Genomic DNA, 17,404 nt, shown 5'->3' with positions numbered 1-17,404 from the left:
GTGATGTAGGGTGGGCTTTGTGGGTGTATTGTGGAGTCCCCTGTGTAAGTGTGTGCCTCTGGCTAAAGCCGTGGCTGGCCTGAAAATGGAGATGGAAAACCCATGCAGCAAGCTGCCATGCTATCAACAGTGCTGCTCTGCTCGGCTGGGCCTGAGTGTTACTCTTGCTGACAGCACATGTGAGGTTACATTGCAGAAAACAGGAGGAATAAACAATCATCTCTGCCTAATTCCTGCGCAAATATCTGTTGATGAGGCTTTGATAAACAGGCTGCTTGATTGGTGGGTACTGTTTGTTTCCAAATAATCTGTAACTTGGTCAAACCAGGGAAATCGAAGTGCATTGCTGTTTGCTGAGACCTAGTTTTCTAGGGACAAAACAGGCAAGTACTTCAATCTTGATTTGAAGCTATTGGTTGCAGAGTCCTCTGTTGCAGAAACTACACATGCATGGGAGGAATTAAGGTGCTGGTATGAGATAGCTGAGGGTGGTCTGATGTACAGCAAACAAAACACAGCCAGTAGTGTTTCATCTCTAACTCTGTTCTTGAGACTGTGGTGCCTGAGGAACTTGTCTGCAGGTGTAGATAAGTGTATGTTCAGAGGCTTATTTCCTTCCCTGCCTCCGCAGGAGGACGGCTGGTAGGCTGAAGGGCAGCCCTTTGCTGACAGCAGTGCATGATGCCACCCATGCAGGCACCCTCACCACAGGCATGTGGAAGTACATCGCCCCCCCTCCCACATTGCTCCAGGCTGGAGGAAATGGACGATGGTAATGGGTGCTGGCCAAAATCAGTGTCAGGTTGTCTTGCCCTTTGCTCTCAGGCTGACTGTCACAGAGATGTTTGAACCCAAGTTCTTCTGCCTCCTGTGCATCTCGTGACATGCTTGACCTGCATTGTCAGCTTTGGAAAGGGCAGGAACAGTGCAGGAGAGTCCTGGTCCTCCTGTCTTTCCACAGGAGAGGCTACAGGGCGTGCGCAGCCCTCGGTAATGATGTCATTTTCCTGTTCTCAATCTGACTTTCAGAGAGATTATAATAAAAGATCTAACAGAAGAGATTTGATGATATTTTACAAAATGCATGGACCTTTTCCGTGGCCCTCAGCTTTTGTTAATGTAAATCACAATTCTGCGCAGGATTAGCCATCAAAGAGCATTATGAATCAATCAGATACTTTGTCTTATCCATAGCCCTTCTTAGATTGCTGACCTACATAGTCTGGCTGTTGCTATAACTGCTTTCCTGAGGACAAGCTTTGTTTCTGAGTGTAAGGTGGCCCTGCTGCTGGAGATCTTTGTGCGTGGAGAATGATTTCACTGAGATTATAGAGAGATTGACTAAAAATCCCGGTGACTTCAAATGTTCTTGAAGTCTGCTGCATGATGGGTAGCTTGTCTACAAAGTGTGAAATTTAAGAGGTTCCTTTGAATGTTCTTTTAGTTTAATTATGCTGATTTAAAAAACCTAGAAGATGAAATGAGATGCTTTCCTTATGAAGTACTGTTAGATGTCTAGCCAGTGGGATTCGTTATCAGATGCCCTAATCACTTGTGTGATTAAAAACGTTGGAAAAACCTGTATATTTAGGCTATGTGCTTATAGGTGAAGATCAAGGTTTGTTGCCTTTCTGAAATGTGCAGTGTGGTTCAGCCTTTAGTGAGATGTGAACCCAAAGCTTCCTCTCACCTCCCTGAAGTTCTCTGATGATATCGATGTGAAGGCGTGTCTGCCTGTTCCACGCGTAGGTGAGTTTTCCTTCTGATTCTGGCAGCAATGAGGTGAATGATGGTAAAAAGGAGGGCCCAGAATTGGGTCTGCAAAGAAGTGACTTATATTTGTTGGCACTTAAGCCTATTCCTACTTGTTGCTATGATTTCAGATAGATAGATCCCTTAGTTTGAAAGACACCGGGAAGCAATGAGAAGTGCATGTACTGGTGTGTGTGTGTGTGCATCCCAACATGTACCATGGACTGCACGTGTCCATCTTGGTGTGTTAGCTGGTGCCAGGGTTGGTGAAGGTGCTTTCAAATGGTGTGTGTGTATGGCAGCACATTCACCTGCAGACCTCAGGTATGAGATCTTATTTGCTCCTGTGAGCTGCTGGGAGCTCCTCTGTGAGTGTGGGGACAGGGCTGTGTGACTGAGCATCTCTGTGTGACACAGGATGTCTGTCCTCTGGTTTTCTGTCTCAGCAGGTTCCAAGTGGTGCATTTGCTTAGCTCAGATTTGCTGTTCCCTCAGCAGTGTTTGGAAGCCACCTGCTGAGTTTCTGCCTTGAGTGCTTGGCTCTGGGTGTCTCTGAATTTACAGCTCTGCCAGTACATCGTCACATGATCTTAAATATTTGCTTATCATCTGTTGCTGACCAGTTAACACAACCTCTGATCTCAAACAAAAGTTGCGCAGAAAGCTGCAACACAGCATTTTGCTTATTCTTCTAATAGCTCAAAAGAGGTTGGTTTGCCTGATCTTTATTTAAAGTAGAAATAGTGCACAGAATACGCCCCCTGTTACTAGCAGGATGCTGAAGGGCAAGAAGGCCTCTGTTTTTTGGCATTTACTCCTGTGCCCCTGATGCCTTTGCCTGGGAACAGTATGTCTGTGCAGGTAGAAGAGTGCTCTATGCCAGGCTTGCTGAAATTTCCATGTGCTCTTGTGTGTTTCCTGACGGCTGTTGAAAATTAACTGAACAAAGCTGCTTGCTGGTACATCCCTCTGTGCTGCTGGATGAACATCCAGCATGGGATGCCCACCTATCTGTATTTTGTATCCTTCATTCAGCAGCTCCTGTGGCGCTGCTAGATATGTTTGTCATAGAGCCTGGGCTTGTGCCTGGGATTTCCAGGCATGAGAGAAACTGGAAAGAAGCTGATGCTCCCCTAAATAGATATTGCATCCAGTTCCATTTACGATGGATGAAGCAGTTTGCATTTTCAACTTTAAAATTTTATAGAAACACTGAAGTTGCTGACAGCAGTGATTATTTTTTCAATATGCATTATGGCTTGCCTTTTGTATCTCTGTAATACAGCATTCTCTGATTTAAATAAACCAAAGGTGTTCAAATCAGCCTGACCACCTTTGGTGGATTTTCTGTACATACCCTGCGTGTTTCAGCAAGTCCCTGCTCTGTGGGGAGGGTATACCGCTGCTCAGTGGGGTGGGATGGTGACTGACATTGTCATGGCAATTGTGCAGCAATGAGAGCTACTTTCTGAAATGCATCTCCTGGGGACTAAGAGATCTGCAATCGTGGTTTCCCGCAGCAGATGACTGACCTCGAGGAGCTGCTTTTTATCTGGAAATAGCATTTAATTCACAGTACCAGTTTTGTTTTTTTCTGACTTGCTTGTAAGTCAGAATCCTCAGGTAACGCTGCAAGCGGAAGGGTAGTGTGGTCACAGGGAGCTCTTCTGAACGGAGCGGCCTAGCAGAAAGCATCGCAAAAGTAATTGGTTTCTATTTTAAATAAGTAAGTAAATACAAATAATCTCTGATTTCTCAGAGAAGATGGCCTCATGTGCTGAGTTGCATTGCCTAGCAAGACTGAAAGTTTGAGTGTGACCCTTTTTTAATGAAGTTGGGATGTTATATCTGCTTTTTGGTTGTTTTTGTGTTTTTCTCCTTCTCCCAAGGTACAACTCTGTGTAAGTTAAATATTTTGCTTTGGTCCATAGATGGATAATCACTGTGTTATTTCTTATTTGTCCCTGTGACCTGAACATAATCCTGCCATCTTTTGTGCTGGCAAGGGTTCATAAGGAAACTTAGAGATTTGGGGATACAAAATTATAACTGTGTGGGTCTCACTATGTTTTGTTGTTGTTTACATTTTTATATAAATATATATTACCACTCTACCCAGCTCTTGTTTCTCTAGCAGAGATTCAGTGTAAAGAATTGTGGTGGAGTCAGGCACTTTATAAGTGGAGTCCGTTAGCAGAAACTGAGCAGAGATGGGAATGTCATGTTTCAGTTCCTTTGTGCTGGTGTTCCATGGGTGAGTCTGACAGAAATATTGTGTGTGTGTGTTATGAGTGTCTGGAAGGTGCTGGATGGATTTTGCTCTCATCCAGGTAATTGTCTGTGAATTTGAAGTTCATTTCCTATTAACAGCTGGTTTTGCAATCTTGGAATTCACTTTTCACAACTGCGAGAGTGCCCAGCTGGAAGAGAGGGAAGAGCAATGCTGGAAGGACACTTCCAATCAAGAATGATTTGTGTCATGGGTTGGTCAGGCTTTCTGCTCATGATATGTGGTGAGAACTGAGGCATCATTGGCAGTTTCAAGCTCTTCACATAAAGAGCAGGCCTCTTCAATCTGGCAAAAAGAGTAGCTCACCTGTGGGTTGAGGAGTCTGAAGAGGTGATGAAGCTTTGGTGTTGTGTGCAGGGACTGCTGCTGTGCTGACCAGCCTGAACCGGCGCAAGGCTGCATGCTTTAAATGAAGGGATCTGAGAAGTGCAGAGAGGTGGGAGAGCTGCACAGAAGGCGTCTGGTCTGCCGGTTTTCAGAGCAGCCACTACTTGCTGTCTTCTATTGTATTCTTTCGTAACACAGCGTGGGTGTGGACTGTGAATAGTTTAGGTCCTGTGGATGCAGCTCACCAATTTCTAATGTGGTTTGAAGTGCGCTTTTAAAAATTGAGATCTCCTTCAAGTCTGCACCTGGGGTAAAAATGAAGTTAACTTTCGAGTGTGGCGTGGCTCCCTTCTGCCCTTTCTGTTCTCAGTCTTGGAAACTTCTTACTACTTTGTAAATTGCTCTGCGAAACACCCCTCTCTTTCAGATGGACAACACAGATGCATTTTGATGAACTATGTGTTCTAAGGCTGAGAAGTTTTCCTGGTTATTAGGAGAGCGCAGTTGGATAAATATTTTATTAGATATTCATGGATTGTTTAATTAGATGGATAAGTGATCATATACGTGCAATGTAAGAAGAAAAATACAGAAAGATTAATTAAGAATTAGTTGTAAAGTTTGATGTCAGAAATGGTATTAAGTTTCATAATGGACACTTAATTAAATTTACTTCTGTTCATGCTGGAAGTGAATGGAAATAACAGAAATGTAAGCTCACTGTAGCTACAGACGTGAGGATTCACCAAGGTCATTAATGTATATTAACTCATACTTTTAAATTCATGCCTACCATTAATTTGATTTTTTCCTATCTGTCTCCATGCAGACAACACTCTGGAAGCCTGACTTTTTTTGAGGTATTGCAGAAATGCCTCCCCCCCCGCCTCCCATCATTCCTTCACAGTCTCCAAGCTGAGATTTTATGCTGGGTGAGGACAGCCAGTAAAGCCCTGGAGGTGATATTTCAAATGCTTAATTTTGCACCTAAACATTATCTTGCTGGTGCCAGCGTTTCACATCTGTGGAGTGTTCTCAGGCATGAATGTGATGTGCTGTCATACGTGCACTGGAGCCAGTTGGTGACGTGGCAGGAGCTGGGGCAGGGAGGTGAGGTGTCAGGAAACCTAAAAGAAAGAAAGCAAAGGATGCAAGAGATGCCCAAGGACCAGGGAGACCCAAAGCTCTGTTGCAGCTGCTCCTGCTCATAGTTCAGCTTCACCATTGGCAGGGTGGAAGAGATGGAATTAGCCATGATTTGCACAGGTCGTCTGGCCAAATGTGACTCCTGCTTGAACCATGGCTGTTGTGTGAATTGGCTGTGTTTCTGTTATGGCGCTGTCCCCTGGGGAAGTGTGGGAAACAAAGTCCTGCTTGAACTTGCGTTTCAGCAGGTGAGTTTCTTGCTCTGTTCCTGGGGAGGTGGTGTGATAGCAGGGGATTTCCTCACTGACATATTCTGTTAATGTCACAGCTTGGGAGTGCATTTCCCCAGGCAAATGGCCAAGATAGCAATCAGTAGCTGGATGTGCAGTTCCTACCCATAAGTTCCTTATGTCCTGAGTAGCAGAGGTTGAGGTCTGGCTGCAGCAATCACATCATCCCCAAATCCCTGCTGAGTGCACCAGGTTAGTACTGCTTTCTGCCTGTTTAGCTTCTCCTCTGCAGAAAGGATGCCGTTTGGGTTTCTGTATCTTCTGTGGTGCCAGTGAATTTGTCTAGTGTTTGTAAGGACCAATGGCTCTGGGATGAAGATCATTCTTCTGCCTAAGCACAAGCTGCCCAACTTATGTAACAGGAATTAATTGCAGCAGTCTGCAGTAGCCCTAGGCTCATCCTAGGATTTGCCTTACCAAGGGTCAGGCTTTCAGAAGGCAGGATAATGTTTAAGTTACAACTACAGCCTAATTTGACTTGTGTGTGCACTACAGGTTCTGTCTGCATGGTTTCACAGCTGCTTCTCAGCTTGATGTTGCTTCTTCGTTGTGCAAAACGGATGTGTATTTGTGGTTTCATTTTTTCCCCTTTTTGTCTTTTTGCTGCTTTGAGACTGTGCTTTGCTTGTTTTGTGCTTAAACCCTGCCTCAAGGACAGAAACATCAATTCTGCAGTTTGCCTCTCTGTGGTGCTCCTCAGAGATGTCTGAGCACCTGCAGTCTGAACTGTGTTTGCTGGGAAAGCATCTCTGATATTTGAGGACCCGAGGCAAGCAGAGGCTACCCAGCCAGTCCTGGGTGCTCTTCTGAGAGACTGCCAGGACTCTACTCATCTGAGTCATTTCTGACATCTGGTGAAATGCAATTCTAATGCTGAGAAGCCAGCCCAGACTCGATCATGGGTCTGATCTTGTGCAAGGGGCTAACAATAAGGGATATGAAAATTTTATATTTGTTTGGTTTCATAGCAGCTCTAACAGAAGTGAGGCAGGAATTGCTTCCCTCTGGCGTCTTTGATTTGCCTCTCTCATGGCTCTTTGTCTGGCCTTTGTGCCTTATTTACTGTACTTCTTTTAAAAAACTTATTTAGTGCAAAAAATACCGGGGCAGAACCTTGCCTTCAGTGAGTGCTTCTGCTGCTTGGGGAAGTGTACTGTGACAAAATGCAGGTGTGGGATTATGGGTTTGTGTGGGGAGAGGAGAGGGCTGTTCTGGCAGGGGCTGGGCTCAGCCCATTGCAGGGACTTCTGACACTGGAACGAACAGCAGGCAATGGCAATGGAACATTGTCTTCTCTATGGACCCTCAGAGGGTCCATAGAGAAGACAATGAGTATGGAGAGGATTTGTTGGCTGGTTGGCACTGGTGTCCTGGGGAACCATTGGCTCTACCAGTGGCCTGAGAGGCAGGTAGTTGCTGTAGCCGTTACCTCTTCTCAAGCTTGTTCCCAGCCTGCCTCCAGGTCCTTGCCTTAGTTGTCTTCATGGACCAGTCCTGCTCTGAAGCTCCTCAGCATCTCATTCCAGTTCTTGGCTGAGCCCTTCTCTGGGATTCACATCCCACTCTCTGTCGGGTAGCCTGCTCACCCAGACTCCTTTGTTTCTCACATTTTCTCCTCACCTGGCTGATGTGATCAGCAGGTGCAGTGTCTCTGCTAGTGGTGGCATGTGTTTGTGCCCTTGCTTCCTGTCACCAGCGTGCACCAGTGCTTTCCTGGCTGTGCTGGCACCCAGTCAGAGCTGCTGTGCCACTTGGCTTGGATGCACTCCTGGATGGTGCGCTGCTCTGCAGTAGGTTAATCGTTTTCTATTTACCCATAATTAACCCAGCAGGCAGCGGTTTGATTATTGTGTTGTAGAAGAGTTATGGAAGATTTTTAATTTTGGGGTGAATCAGCATTAACAATTAAGCAATAAACAAATACCATTTCTCATACAAGAGCTGAGACAGCAGTGTGTTGTCCTTTGCCAAAGCAGCCATCAGGCAACTGGGGGGGCTCAGAGGCTTGATGTCTTTTCTTGCCTCCTGGTACCACTACCTGATTGCTGACTGTTAGTGCACATACCAGTCACACTGGAGCCTGGACATTACTAGGGTATGAATTCTCTTCAGACAGATAAACTCGCCTGGGCTGGTACTAGACCTTACTTAACCTTGGAATCTTTCAAGGTACCCTCTCTTCCAGTAGCTCTCTGTTAGCGTTCTTGGTGGTGCAGATGTTTGCCCTATAGAAACGCTGTGACGATGAATTTGTCAAACTGGGGCTCAAGCAGAGGGCAAGGGGGCCTGATCACTTTTGTGCTCATGGCTTGCAGGGTAAGTCCTGAGGATTCAAGCTCTGCTGAGGGACACTGCCCATCGCAGCATGGACTCTGTGCACATCTGGAAGGAATCATGCTGCCAGAGGTGCTCCTGCACAGGCAATCTTGCTGTCCTGCTGTGTTGAGCGGCTCACGTGCCCTTGATCCTCTTGGCTCTTGGAGATGGCTGGTGAATATTCCTGAGCATTGCACGCTGTTAGTGAGAGGGAGTGAGTGGACGGCTGAGCAGCTGCCTCGCCCCCAGCCCGGCCCTGTGCTTCCTCTCAGCTCTGTGGCCACCCTAGGCACTGCCACAGCAGAAGCTGCACAAGCCTGATGACATCTCTGCCCTCACTTTTCAGTCATGTATAAAGGCAGACTTAGGCAGGAAGTGGGGAGCCAGAGGTGGATTGCTGTACATTTTTAAAAGTGATGTCCCTGAGGAAGTGTTGCATGACTGGGTACGCAGTGTACAGGGCTTGCTTGACCTCCTATGCGTCTCTGTGTCCTTTTTCTCTACTGTTTGCATCACTTATCTAACTTGAACGTGCCTTACTGCAGGCCAGCAGGCTGGTGTGAGCACAGGCTTGTTCCTCTGCTGAGCTCACTGGCTGAGGATTTCTTAGCCTGGCCCCAGTAAATCAGCTGGGGCTCCAGCTCACCATTACTCGTCCACCTTTCCGTACTGTGTTACAGCTGTCCTGTGATCTGTCTGTCCAAATTCCCCTGCCAGGGGGTGGCTTGCTCTCATTGCTTGCTGTGATGGCCAACCCTGTTCTGGCTAAGGTGTCTCTCAAAGGGGCAGCTATGCTGAGGTATTGCTGCTGGCCAGAAGAAGTGGGGAAAGGTGTTTTGCAGTCTGGCAGGCAGCTCTTCCTGTCACGTTGCCCCCTCCTTTGACCTAACCCTCAAGTGTCGTTTTGTTTCATTTTTTTCTCAGCTGGTGAGAACCTGCACCAGCTGGCACTGGTGGGGCCTCAGCACTTGTGGTAAGGCATTGCATGATGCCTCTGCACTGAGCAGCACCCTTCTTCTTTACTCTGTCTTCCTCCTTGCTTGCTTTATACCTCTCTTTTTCTCTATCCTCCTCCCTTTCTTCACCACAGAGACTTTGTAAAGCCTGAGGTTCCCTTTTCTCCACAGCTTTCCCTGCCCTGCTGTGGTGTGCTGCTGTGGGTTAGGATCTTTGGATGGCTCAAACTGGCAGTAATTTGGGATATCAGCATATTGGGACCTGTCCTTAAACTGTGAGTGCTTAGGTTCCCTGCTGAGAGCAGAAATCTGAGCTACTGGATTCAGAGGTGAAACATATGTCAGGCCATGCATGTACACTGGAAACTTGCCCAGAGCAAGACAGCTATGGGAGGCAGTGTTTTTTGAGCTGATTGTGTGCTCTCACTTGCTAAACAGCCTTGTGATTAATATTAAGAGGATTTTAGGGCACATGCCACAGTTATGCTGAGTTTCTTTAAGAAGTAGGGGAGAGGTTAGAAAAACTAAACTCTGTAAAGGCTCTTTTGTGTTTCCAGCCAGGATCACCAGTTAAGTGCAGTGCATCACTGCTCTGTTGCATCAATGTAGGCGGTGGCTTTGCTGTTAACCGTACAGTGGGAGAGGGATCCACGAGAGGGTCTTTGCAGAGGCATTTATACAGGTTGCATTGCTGAGATCTCCTTAGGGACCCAGAACTCCAGTGCTGAGGGTGACTTCTTCTGCCCTAATGTAGGCATGATCAGCTGTCTCTGACCCTGGCTCCTGGCACTAGACTCGGGGAGTTCTGCAGCCAGCAGGTCTTTGCCAGTGCATTTTGCCTTCAAAATAAAGGTCTGTGTGCTGGTTTACTTGAACGCGTGTTATATTTAAAGGTGTTGGGGGGCTCAGTTGTTCATCTTACACAGGACTTCTTTGCATGTGGTGTGGGCGCAGCAGTGTCTGCAGGCTCTGGGCATTTCTGTATCACTGCTGATGTACTGTGGGATCCCAGCTGGCAATTGTAGTCCCCAGTCTGGTGGTTCTGATCAGTCTGATATGGCTGTCTCACATCTTCCCCTTCTTTCCTAGGCTAGAGAACTCGATTAAAAGGGAGATGGGGGCATGAAGAATTGCCTGCAGAGCACAGATATGCTCCCCATGGTGTCATGTCCTACAGATCTTATCTGGCAATCTGCTTTTACCTGCAAGGGTTTGACAGGAACTGGCGTGGACAGCAAAAGAACCTGGAGATGAAGGTGATGACCATGGCTTTTTCTCTTCTTTTGCTTTTTGCCTGTCTTTTCCCTTTCACATGCCTGTAGCAAGGGTATGGCTGCTGTTGGCACGACAAGGCTCCATCCTTTCCGAGGCACTGCTGTTTGCACTGAGGCTGTCTCATGTTTTGTGGGGAGGACCACAAAGATAACGGGAAGGGTTCTCTGCCATTCACCTTGCAACTATCTTGCTTTTCTCTTCTAAAGCAAAATAAAGCATTTTATTCTGCTTCTTGCAGGAGCCTTTGTAGATGTTGATGTGTATTGGTTATAGTCCAGAGATACCCATTTAAGATCCAGTGATTGTTCTGACTTGCATGAAATTAATGTAAGATGTGTGCTGGATCCGATTTCATTTTAGGCTTTCCCCAGAAAGTCTCTGAGGATATTGCTGGTGGTGCTATGTTGGGGTAATTAGCTGGCTGCTTTCACACTTGAGCTCTGCTGAACATACCTGAAGTGCTTTCGTGGCTGGCCCCACTACTCTTCCTTTCTGTCACTCTTTGCAGCCGGCATCTTGCCCCTTATTGCAGCACTGCAAACCTTCACTAGCTGCCTCCTGGGATGATGAGTTCATACAGAAGATCCGAATTATGTACTGAATATTCATAGAGCTCTGTGATTCAGTTTTGGACCTGAGTAAGTCCAATAATAGCATGAATGCCGCTATACAATTAGCGTACACCATAAGATTTTGATCATGCAGAGCAAGACTCTCGGGTTGCAGTGACTTGGAAAGGTGGAAATGCTAGGATTCCCCCATTTTCTCTTCCACTTTGGAAAGCTAACTCAGTTGGGGGCATTTTTAGAGGTGACTGCAAATACAAGTATTGAGTTGTTGCCCGTTTTCATATGTGATGAAGATTTGGAAGGACCACATTGTATAGCTGCTTCTTTAAATCTTTAGCTTAACTTGCTGTCTTATCAAGAGTGCCAGATGTTGTGCCCTACTTCCCCCTCTGCTGGAAACATGTTAATCTCTTCTCTGCTTAATACCTGAATCTTTAATATGGAAAATGCACCGCTCTTTCTTCCTTTCTGTCCGGGGAACACTTCTCTCTCCCAGTGTTGTGTTACCTTTCGCATTGCAAACTGAAATGCTTGGTAGTGGAGATCCAGCATCCTGTCTGCCTGGGGCCTGCTGATTTTCCGTTCCCGAATAGGGCAGAGAGCAGCCAGAATTTGCAAGGATATCAAGACAAGGTGGTGTGGGGCATAGCGGATGTTGGCAGTAGCGGCCATGCATTGGTGGAGGTAGGTGAGTAGAAAAGAAAGAACATGGCAGATTGCTTTGAGCATCTTTCAGCTGCTGTTTTCATGGGGAAAGAGGGAAACTGAGCTGGGGACCGCTTCACTTCTGTTTAGGTGGGATTTTTGGTATAGAACAGAGGATCAAAAAAACAAGTCAGCCATGGAGCTGCACCCCGATAAAACTACTTTTTATTTTTTTATTTTTTTTTTCCCTATGGTAGCAAGGGTGATTTTTAGTTTTGTTTTTCTTCCTTGTTCCTCTGTGGAAATCCTCTGCTTGCTGGAGAAAGACACGTCTTGGGGTGTGACCTCAAATCCACTGGTGAGAGAGCAGCATCTTGTGTAGATAAAGGAGTCATCTTTTGTTGGGAGGGTTGGGAACATGGGGCAGCGCTGTGTGCATGTGCAAAGCACAGATATGCAGCAGTAACTGATTACTATTATTCTGGCCTTGGTTGGAAGCTCATCTTTGGGTCAGCTGAAATCTAAGGCCAAGCCAACCTCTCAAGCACAGGTTCACTTTTAGTGCAGAGATATTTCTTCTTTTGGTGTGCTTTGGTAACACTCCACTGAAACATTACCTTCTGTTTGTGCCAGGACAAAATCTTTAGCCCATTTTGAAAGGCTCAGTAGTCTTCCTGTTCAACAACCAACCTCAGTCCCCTGTTACTTAACAAGCCACCCTGGTTAGGTGCCTGGTTGTAATACACAAAGGCTGCTGGGGGAGCAGAGTATTTGAAAACCAGCAAAGTGAGGTATTTGATCTGTTACATCTGTATCTCTCAGTCTGCCCAACCCTCTTGTCAGCAGTTAGGCTGTTCAATATGTTAACATCAAAAATGAAATGGAAACAGGCTTTTTCTCTTACTTCCTTTGGGAACATCTGAAATTTGGGAAGTAAAAGCAAAAATAGGTGCACATTCCTCCTTCACCATCAGTGCTTGATGTATCTGTGTGGGAGCCCCAGACCCCTGCTCCCTGAGAAAGTGGCTACTGGCTGAGCAGAGTCTGCCTGTTGGAGAAGGGGGCGTGCTTCGGTGTGTTGCATACAGATTTAGTAATGGTTTTCCAAGGTGAATGTCCAGACCAGCGGAGCACACTCGGCAAAACCTTCGACCACACACTAAAATGCAGTTCTCTTTAATGATAATAGGATGATGCATATGTAAGCGTATCGTGTGAGATTAACAGAGTAATTAATTCTGCATACTTGATGCTGAAGTGCAGTGCCAGCCCATCTGCTCGGTTTTGCTGCTGTTTTGCATGTGCCTTAGGGATGGCTTTACCAGTGCTCTCAGTCTGGGAGAGCTTGTTCTGTCAGGAGTTGGCGGTTGGTGTGTGTGGCTCGGTGGCCACTCTTGTGTCAGCCTGTTCCTGTACATTCAAGACTTCTGCTCTCTTACCTGCATGAGGTCTGTGCTGCGGTACCGAATGGCAGAAGATGACCATCTTGGATGTTGCTTTGCAGCTGAAGCATCCTGTGGGAACTGGGCATCAGCTCTGAAACATCTTGGTGAGCAGAGAACAAGAGCCCAGAACGGGCACTGCATGCAGAGCATCTGGGAGATATGGGAGAAAAGCTGACTGAAAATTCAAATAAGAAAGGACTTTTGACATGGAAGGTTTGTGGAAGGTGGGAGGAGGGCTGGAGGTAGGTGTACAAATCTCCCCAAGGCAGGAGGGCAGCTGCCAGCCACTGCACTGTGGGGAAAGGCCATGGAAGTTAGAGCACACCTTGTGTAGTGCCAATGCTGGAAGGGGTGTGAAGGGCCTTACGGGAGGGTTCCCAGGAGGAAGAGTTGAGCCCTGGCGATGCAGATGCAATAGGAAGGCACCTGGTTCCCCGCAGGTAGCACGTAGAGGTTTGGGAGACCACCTCCCCAACTCTATGCAGTGCTGCGCATCATTGGTCTCTTAAAAACAGTTCTCTTAAGTACTGCTGCAGTCATGAGTGGTTTTGCCAGGTGCTAACTACCAGTGCTGCTGGCCTAGCTGCTGTGTGAGCATTTGAGCAGACAGAGAAGAGCACAGCACTTTCATCTCTCCTGGCAACAGCAGCGCCCCTGTGAAGTCAGAGGGTTCAGGGAAGCTGGCGCCTTTAGGCAAATGTGTGGGAAATTTCCACCTGGCTTCCCTTCTCTCACACAAATAGGTTTCCTCTCCTTGGGCTGTAATCTGCAGAGATCTCTGAAAGAGCTCTGGTTTTTGGTCAGCTTGTAAAGGCCTTCCAGAAAGGGCACAGAAGTTTAGCTGTAAGTGTGCTCATTTCTGAGCCACTTGTGCTCTATCCTATTTTAGATGGCTGCAGAGAGAGCCTTATGGAGATCCAGACAAGATAAGATTTTGTACCCAACCCAGAGTGAGAGGAACTTAAACAATGGGGCAGAATTATAATTTTTACTCCTGTACTTTGGGGAAAAAAATTGAAAAATATTGTTCATAACAGACGTCAGAAAACATTTGTCAGACTGACAAGTTTTTTAACTTGTGATTTCAGTATTTAATAACTTCAGAAAGAGGAATTAAAATTCAGACAAGGTGATTTGTAAAAGTAATTTCCCTTGAAAACATGCAACTCCGACCTATAAACGTATTGGACAGCTTATGAAAAAGCTTCTGTTTCAGCAATATCAATTTCTTATTGCATCTTGGATGCATTATTACTTAATTCAAAAATATGTGCAAATAGGTATATAAGTACATGTGTATATGTATTTATTACATATTGTAGAGTGAGAGATGTTCACTTCAGTGGAAGCAGAAGAACCTTCACTGAACGGGCCTGATCCTTGAAAATAATTAAAAAAAAATGAACGAGAAGACCACTGAAATGCAAACTAATAATCCCAAAGCAGTGTGAAAGGGTTTTGCTAGGCTTCTCGTGTCATTTTTCTTCGCTTTGATATTGGAGTGCTACAGATCTTTCTACATGAGAGGAGATGCTCTAACCAGCATACCCAGGGCTTTGGGTTCTCTGGCAGTTTTGCATGAGGAGCTTGTTGTGTGTGATGATCTGAGGAGGGACAAGAAAGCGTGTGCCTCCTGTCAGGAGGCCCCAGGGTGCCCAGGACTCTGTACCTTCAGATGCCTGTGCAAGCTTAAAGCATGATGTGGTAACAGCCAAGCTCCCATCCTGAGAAGCTGGATGATCATGGAACAGAGCACGAGGTACACCACTGGTAAGGATTCCTTCGGCAAGGAGAGGGAAGAAAGTGGAGAGGAAGGGTTACCTAGGATCAGCTCCCATGAGACTCCGGTGACGTTCCCAAATAAAAAGCTTTAAAACTTTTCCCTTAAAAGTGCACTAGAGTAAAAGTAAGCAGATTTGTCTAAATAAAATGAATGAGTAACTTTTGACCTAAAGCTTTAGCTGAGCCAGTTCAAAATTCAACATTGTTTAAAGTTCAGTGGACTTTAAGCCCAGTGCTTTTCCACTTTGAACTTGGATCAGTTTTTGAACGGCAAGAAGGAATGGCCTTGTCGCAGATAAATTGCCCATAAGATCACCCTCACAGTCATCACAGTGTCACCCATCCAGTTCCAACACCCCTGCCACAGGCAGGGACACCTCCCACTGGATCAGGTCACTCGAAGCCCCATCCAGCCTGGCCTTGAACACCTCCAGGGATGGGGCAGATGTGACTTCTTTGGGCAGACAGTTCCGGTGCCTCACCACCCTCACAGGAAGAAAAGTTTTCCTAATATCTAAATCTCTTCTCTTTCACATGAAAACCATTCCCCCCTCATCTTTCCCAGCAGCAGGACACCAGCAGAAGTCGCAAGGATCACTCCCTCCAACTTCCCTAATTTTTCACATGTGCTTTTTTGAGCATCTCTTGGTGAAGAAGGTGAAGTTGGGATTGGCAGTGCTATGATATGGCTGGCCTGAGGACAGAGCTGACCTGTATGGCGAAATGCTGGAAGGATTTCAATGCTTTAAAAGAGCCAGTCGCTGATGTTGCAGTAAAGAGAAGTTTCTTGGGGCACAAACTCTGCAAATTCATGTTTTGTGTGTGCTCACTTCACTGTCTGCAGCTCTCATGTGTTAGGGAATGGCTCCATTTTTAGCAGGTATGTGTAGAAGACAAGGTGGAAGTGAGGAGTGGAGTGTTGTGACTGGTAATGGATATTATTGGTGGTTGAGAATGACCTCTTCTGAAGCCATCCATCCTAGGTATGACAGATGCCTGACTTCTATGTTTGGGTGGAGTTTCCTTCATAAAAGAAGTTGTCTGCTATTTTTGTGGCCAGGTGGCACTGAGTGGATGGAAAGAGAGCTATGTGCTCGCATGCAGGACATTTCTTTCAGTGGTGACAGCAGTGTATTTCTCCTGGCACATGCAGGAATTTTGAATGCAGGCAGGACTGATGGTGTGATTGATTACATTAGTGAGTGAGTGATTTCATTAGCAAGTGACTTGTGTAGCTCCTCAACACATCATCTGAAATCTAACCATGTTCCTCGCTTAAAAAGCTTCTTTTTCTCCGTATTCTCCACATAAAAATTCTGCATTCTCCACTTTTTTCATTCTGTTTGGTGGCATTGGAAGCACTTACCTAAACATCTGTTGGGTTATACATTTTATTTTCACAACACAGTGATATGTTAGAGCAAAACCAAGAATTGCTAGAAGCGAGTCTTCCCTGTTTGTGTAGTTACAAAATTGGAATACACGCGTTGAATTAACAGCCAAGGTAAATAGTGTATTAGACAGATCTTCTGAAACTCGGCTCCAGAGGGACAGATGTTTAGCTTGAACAAATGTATTATCACCTTTCATCTGATGTCTTGAGTATATGAGAAGTGTAGCTGCTTCATTTGCAAAATGGCATGTTCTTTGTTTGTTTAATACTCGAAAGACACTTGGTAATTTTTTTTTTTTTTCCTCTGGGCAGGAATAGGGAATTTTAAGAGCAGATGTGGATTCAAGGTTACATCTTGAATCCCATTTTTTTTTTGTTCTCTTCAGTGTCCTTGGGCATGTTCTTTTATTTTGAATGGAGGGATTCCTGCCCTGCCACCTCCATGTCTTTCCTCTTTAGGTATCCTCATTTTGCACACTTCCACATAAACTCATTCTGCCTCTGCTACCAACCACCGCTCTTTTCAGAAGCACTTTATGGAAAGTGCTGTGTATAGGAAAGAGTTGATACCAAGAAAGCACCCAAAAAAAAAAAAAAAAAAAGATTTACTTGACATATAAATTGTTCATAGAGGGAAGCATAAAACCATTAAAAAATACACCAGCAAAAGCAGGAAACAAAGCTCTCCTGCTGTGTGTTCAGCCATGGCACAGTCGTGGGTACAGATGGAAATGCATAAATGAAGGCAACCTGGAAAGAAATGTGAATGTTCTAAGTTTAAATATGAACTCATTATTGCATTATCCCCAAAAAAAGACTAAGGAACACCTTTCTAGATGGAAAAGCTTTTGTGCACACATCAGAGGCAAGAAACCTGCTAGTGGCTGATGCTAATGTGTGAATGGAGGGACCAGGCCAGAGGCATGGAAGAACAAGCGGATGCGAGTTCTGCATGTGCCCATCCCCAGGGGCAGCATCTCTCAAATTGCAATTTAAATTAGGTTAAAGGTGTTATTTGATATGATTGCGCTTCAGAGGTATCTGGTGATTCCAGTCAGCATAAGAAAAATAACACTTGTAGGGTATGTAAGAATTAATGGAGGAGTCTCATCGTCTGTTTGCAGAAGAATCTTATTTCCAATTTACTTGCCTATTTCCTGTTCTCTCATTTTCAGATGTTAGTGAACCTGGAGAGAGGGAAACAGCATATTTGGATTT

The 17,404-nt window shown here is 45.6% G+C and overlaps 1 protein-coding gene across 5 annotated transcripts in view; it reads left to right on the top strand.

Annotated features, from left to right (window-relative positions):
• Positions 1-17,404, top strand: part of ST6GAL1 (ST6 beta-galactoside alpha-2,6-sialyltransferase 1) — a 39,438-nt gene that overhangs the window by 2,527 nt on the left and 19,507 nt on the right. The window contains exons 1-2 of one of the 5 annotated variants that reach the window (XM_054074088.1): positions 5,198-5,328; positions 10,167-10,333. The exons of 3 other annotated variants lie outside the window; for them this stretch is intronic. The gene's annotated coding sequence lies outside the window, so the exon portion shown is untranslated. Of the gene's footprint in view, positions 1-5,197; positions 5,329-10,166; positions 10,334-17,404 lie in introns of those variants that run through there. One more of the 5 variants, XM_054074087.1, reaches the window with a different exon arrangement.

The sequence above is a fragment of the Cuculus canorus genome, chromosome 9 (assembly GCF_017976375.1).
Source record: "Cuculus canorus isolate bCucCan1 chromosome 9, bCucCan1.pri, whole genome shotgun sequence".
Taxonomy (NCBI): Eukaryota; Metazoa; Chordata; class Aves; order Cuculiformes; family Cuculidae; genus Cuculus; species Cuculus canorus.
This window is presented reverse-complemented; position numbering and strand designations above follow the sequence as displayed.